This window comes from Pelophylax lessonae (genome assembly GCF_965119305.1).
Source record: "Pelophylax lessonae genome assembly, chromosome: 7".
Classification (NCBI taxonomy): domain Eukaryota; kingdom Metazoa; phylum Chordata; class Amphibia; order Anura; family Ranidae; genus Pelophylax; species Pelophylax lessonae.
The window spans coordinates 290,899,247-290,905,246 of record NC_138774.1 but is presented as its reverse complement, the minus strand read 5'-3'; positions in this window follow the sequence as shown (position 1 = coordinate 290,905,246).

Here is a 6,000-nt window from a genome sequence, read left to right as displayed (position 1 = left end):
TGCAAAGAACAAAGAATAATAATAATAATAAAAAAAAAAGAAATAATAGCTGATAGAAAAGCTTAAAAAGCTGAAAAATCTGGCTAACTCTAACCCTAACAAAAAAAATAAAAAATAATAATAATAGTAGAAAAAAAATAATAATAATAATAATTAAAAAAAAAATAATAGCTGATGGAAAAACTTAAAAAGCTGAAAAATCTGGCAACAAATGATGTAACAGATGACAGTTTTCTCTACAGGCTAATAAAAAAAGCCAAAGCTCAAAAACACTGGAAAAAAACAAAACAAATCATGTATAAAAAAAAAATACCAAAATCACACAAAAAACACACAAAAAGATGCTGGAAAAACACTCGATTGAGCAAGGCCTTGAAAAACATTTTTGTAAGACAATTGCTGACACCGATAAAAAAAAAAAAAAGCTAAATTCACAAGGCAAAAATGGAGCTACAGTATATACACAATGCATTAAGGTTAACTTGCACTTGAACCGGGTTGCTGAACTCGTTCTTTTACTAATAGTAATAAATAATTAAAAAACCCTAACCCACTAATCCTAACCCTTTACCCCTAATGCTAACTCTAACCCTAACAAAAAAAAAAAGAATAATAATAATAATAATAGAAAAAAAAAAAATAATAATAATTTAAAAAAAAATAATAGCTGATGGAAAAACTTAAAAAGCTGAAAAATCTAGCAACAAATGATGTAACAGATGACAGTTTTGTCTACAGGCTGATAAAAAAAAAGCCAAAGCTCAAAAACACTGAAAAAAAAAAAATCGTGTATAAAAAAAAATACCAAAATCACACAAAAAGATGCTGGAAAAACACTCGATTGAGCAAGGCCTTGAAAAACATTTTTGTAAGACAATTGCTCACACCGATAAAAAAAAAAAAAAAACTTCCACAGCTAAATGTACAAGGCAACAATGGAGCTACAGTATATAGACAATGCACTAAGGTTATCTTACACTTGAAAAGGGTGGCTGAACTTGTTTTTTCACTAATAGAAATAAATAATAAAAAATCCTAACCCCCTAATCCTAACCCCTTACCCCTAATGCTAACTCTAACCCTAACAAAAAAAAAAATAATACTAATAATAATAATAATAATAAAAATAATAAAAACAGAATAATAAAAATAATAATAAAAATAATAATAATAATAATAATAATAATAATAATAATAATAATAATAATAATAATAAATAAATAATAGCTGATAGAAAAGCTTAAAAATCTAGCAACAAATGATGTAACAGATGATAGTTTTCTCTACAGGCTAATTAAAAAAAAGCCAAAGCTCAAAAACACTGGAAAAAACAAACAAATCGTGTATAAAAAAAAAATACCAAAATCACACAAAAAGATGCTGGAAAAACACTCGATTGAGCAAGGCCTTGAAAAACATTTTTGTAAAACAATTGCTCAAACCGATAAAAAAAAAAAAAGCTAAATTCACAAGGCAAAAATGGAGCTACAGTATATACACAATGCATTAAGGTTAACTTACACTTGAACCGAGTTGCTGAACTCGTTCTTTTACTAATAGTAATAAATAATTAAAAAACCCTAACACACTAATCCTAACCCTTTACCCCTAATACTAACTCTAACCCTAACAAAAAAAGAAAAAAAAAAATAATAATAATAATAATAATAGAAAAAAAAAATAATAATAATAATAATTATTAAAAAAAAAATAATAATAGATGATGGAAAAACTTAAAAAGCTGAAAAATCTAGTAACAAATGATGTAACAGATGACAGTTTTCTCTACAGGCTAATAACAAAAAGCCAAAGCTCAAAAACACTGGAAAAAAACAAAAAACAAATCGTGTATAAAAAAAAAATACCAAAATCACACAAAAAACACAAAAAGATGCTGGAAAAACACTCGATTGAGCAAGGCCTTGGAAAACATTTTTGTAAAACAATTGCTCACACCGATAAAAAAAAAAAAACTTTCACAGCTTAATTCACAAGGCAAAGATGGAGCTACAGTATATACACAATGCATTAAGGTTATCTTACACTTGAAAAGGGTGGCTGAACTTGTTTTTTCACTAATAGAAATAAATAATAAAAAATCCTAACCCCTTACCCCTAATGCTAACTCTAACCCTAACAAAAAAAAAATAATAATAAATATAATAATAAAAAAATAATAATAATTATTATAATAATAATAATAATAATTATAATAAAAAAAAAGAAATAATAGCTGATAGAAAAGCTTAAAAATCTAGCAACAAATGATGTAACAGTTTTCTTTACAGGCTGATAAAAAAAAGCCAAAGCTCAAAAACACTGGAAAAAAAACAAAACAAATCGTGTATAAAAATCGTACCAAAATCACACAAAAAGACCCTGGAAAAACACTCGATTGAGCAAGGCCATGAAAAACATTTTTGTAAGACAATTGCTCACGCCGATAAAAAAAAAAAAACTTCCACAGCTAAATTTACAAGGCAACAATGTAGCCACAGTATATAGACAATGCACTAAGGTTATCTTCCACTTGAACCGGGTTGTTTAGCTCGTTCTTTCACTAATTCTGTCACCATCGCCACTTCTGTTTTTGTACTTCCATATACTGAGCCCTGCACACATCTGCTAATACTTCCTCCTTTGTGGTCACGCTTTGTAGCACATTTATTGCAATAGGGTTGGATAAGTAGAAAAGTCTAGAAAAGTGTGGTAAAGATTAATATTTTGTTGCTTGATGGGGTTGAATTAACTTAATAATTTATTTTTAACAGTGAGACAGTAAAGGGTCAGAAACAGTTTAGCCCCGGGGAGGGCGCGCATACAAGGTGCGAAAATGCGAAATTTTCCCACGCCACACGGAAATGTGCTGCCTTTATCAGACATGCTGTTGCCATTAATGCTTATTGGCATTGGTATCTCACAAAAGTGAGTACACCCCTCAAATTTTTGTAAATATTTTTATATATTTTTAATCAAATTAACTCAATACACATTTTATTCTATCCTTTCATGTGACAACACTGAAGAAATGACACTTTGCTACAATGTAAAGTAGTGAGTGTACAGCTTGTATAACAGTGTAAATTTGCTGTCCCCTCAAAATAACTCAACACACAGCCATTAATGTCTAAACCGCTGGCAACAAAAGTGAGTACACCCCTAAGTGACAATGTCCAATTTGGGCCCAAAGTGTCAATATTTTGTGTGGCCACCATTATTTTCCAGCACTGTCTTAACTCTCTTGGGCATGGAGTTCACCAGAGCTTCACAGGTTGTCACTGGAGTCCTCTTCCCCTCCTCCATGATGACATCACAGAGCTGGTGGATGTTAGAGACCTTGCGCTCCTCCACCTTCTGTTTGAGGATGCCCCACAGATGTTCAATAGGGTTTAGGTCTGGAGACATGCTTGGCCAGTCCATCACCTTTACCCTCAGCTTCTTTAGCAAGGCAGTGGTCATCTTGGAGGTGTTTGGGGTCGTTATCATGTTGGAATACTACCCTGTGGCCCAGTCTCTGAAGGGAGGGGATCATGCTCTGCTTCAGTATGTCACAGTACATGTTGGCATTCATGGTTCCCTCAATGAACTGTAGCTCCCCAGTGCCTGCAGCACTCATGCAGCCCCAGACCATGACACTCCCACCACCATGCTTGACTGTAGGCAAGACACACTTGTCTTTGTTCTCCTCACCTGGTTGCCGCCACACACGCCTGACACCATCTGAACCAAATAAGTTTATCTTGGTCTCATCAGACCACAGGACACGGTTCCAGTAATCCATGTCCTTAGTCTGCTTGTCTTCAGCAAACTGTTTGCAGGCTTTCTTGTGCATCATCTTTAGAAGAGGCTGGGATGACAGCCATGCAGACCAATTTGATGCAGTGTGCGGCGTATGGTCTGAGCACTGACAGGCTGACCCCCCACCCCTTCAACCTCTGAAGCAATGCTGGCAGCACTCATACGTCTATTTCCCAAAGGAAACCTCTGGATATGACGCTGAGCATGTGCACTCTACTTCTTTGGTCGACCATGGCGAGGCCTGTTCTGAGTGGAACCTGTCCTGTTAAACTGCTGTATGGTCTTGGCCACCGTGCTGCAGCTCAGTTTCAGGGTCTTGGCAATCTTCTTATAGCCTAGGCCATCTTTATGTAGAGCAACAATTATTTTTTCAGATCCTCAGAGAGTTCTTTGCCATGAGGTGCCATGTTGAACTTCCAGTGACCAGTATGAGAGAGTGAGAGCGATAACACCAAATGTAACACACCTGCTGTTGCCAGCGATTTAGACATTAATGGCTGTGTGTTGAGTTATTTTGAGGGGACAGTAAATTTACACTGTTATACAAGCTGTACACTCACTACTTTACATTGTAGCAAAGTGTAATTTCTTCAGTGTTGTCACAAGATAATAAAATAGTTACAAAAATGTGAGGGGTGTACTCACTTTTGTGAGATACTGTATCTAGGAGTACCATGTAGTTTGGTGTGACCTGATGGTAAAAATCTTGTCTGCACTATTTTTGCACATTTCACATACATAGGGCAGCCATTCATTTCAACGAGATGCGCAGGAACGCACAAAAAAGCTTGCATGCACCTTATGGTGTGAATTAGTATTTTAGGGAGCTGTAGAGAGCATAAATATCAAAACATTAATTTTTGAGGAGAAGGTTTTATTAGTCCAATGTGACATGTCTCCAGTCACCTGTAGCACATCTGATACAATTCTGAATAGGAGCATCTGGTTCATTATAATCACCTGGTGGACTTTCAGTGTTCTGATGAGAAAAACTGCAGGGTCTGCATCCTTTTAAAAGCCTTTACCCCCTCCTGAGTATCTCACCAAAAATCTGAAATTCCTATTGCAGAGGATGCCAAAAATCTGACTTGTATCTTAATGCAGACTGACTCTGAATGGGAGGGTCTGGTTCATTATAATCCCCTGGTGTACTCTCAGTGTTCTAACGAGGAAAGCCATGGGATTTGCATCCCTTTGGAAATATTTAACCCTTGAGGAGTATCTCACCAAAATGAAATTCTTGTTGCAGAGGATGCCTAATATCTGACTTGTATCTTAGTCTAGGTTGATTCTGAATTGGGGGGGGTCTGGTTCATTATAACCACCTGGTGCACTCTCAGTGTTCTGATGAGGAAAGCCACAGGATCTGCATTCCTTTAGAAATATTTAACCCCTGGGGGGGTATCTCACCAAAAAAACAGACTCTCTATTGCAGAAGATGCCAAAAATATGACTTGTATCTTAGTGCAGACTGACTCCGAATGGGAGGGTCTGGTTCATTATAATCACCTGGTGCACACTCAGTGTTCTGATGAGAAAAGCTGCAGGGTCATCCCTTTAGAAGTATTTAACCCTTGAGGAGTATCTCACCAAAATTAAATTCTTGTTGCAGAGGATGCCTAATATCTTACATGTATCTTAGTCTAGGTTGATTCTGAATTGGGGGGGTCTGGTTCATTATAACCACCTGGTGCACTCTCAGTGTTCCAATGAGGAAAGCCACAGGATCTGCATCCCTTTAGAAATATTTAACTCCTGGGGGGTATCTCACCAAAAAAAACTGAGATTCCTATTGCAGAGGATGCCAACAATCTGACTTGTATCTTAGTGCAGACTGACTCCGAATGGGAGGGTCTGGTTCATTATAATCACCTGGTGCACACTCAGTGTTCTGATGAGAAAAGCTGCAGGGTCATCCCTTTAGAAGTATTCAACCCTTGAGGAGTATCTCACCAAAAATGAAATTCCTATTGCAGAGAATACCTAAAATCTTACATGTATCTTAGTTTAGGCTGATTCTGAATGGGGGGGGGGGGGGGGGTCTGGTTCATTATAACCACCTGGTGCACTCTCAGTGTTTCCGATGAGGAACGTAAATGCAAACATCCGTTTTAATAGAAATAAGGATGACAGGTCCTCTTTATGAAGACCCCAAATCTTTCCTTTATCTTTTAAAGATAAACCCCATTGATTTTATGCTTT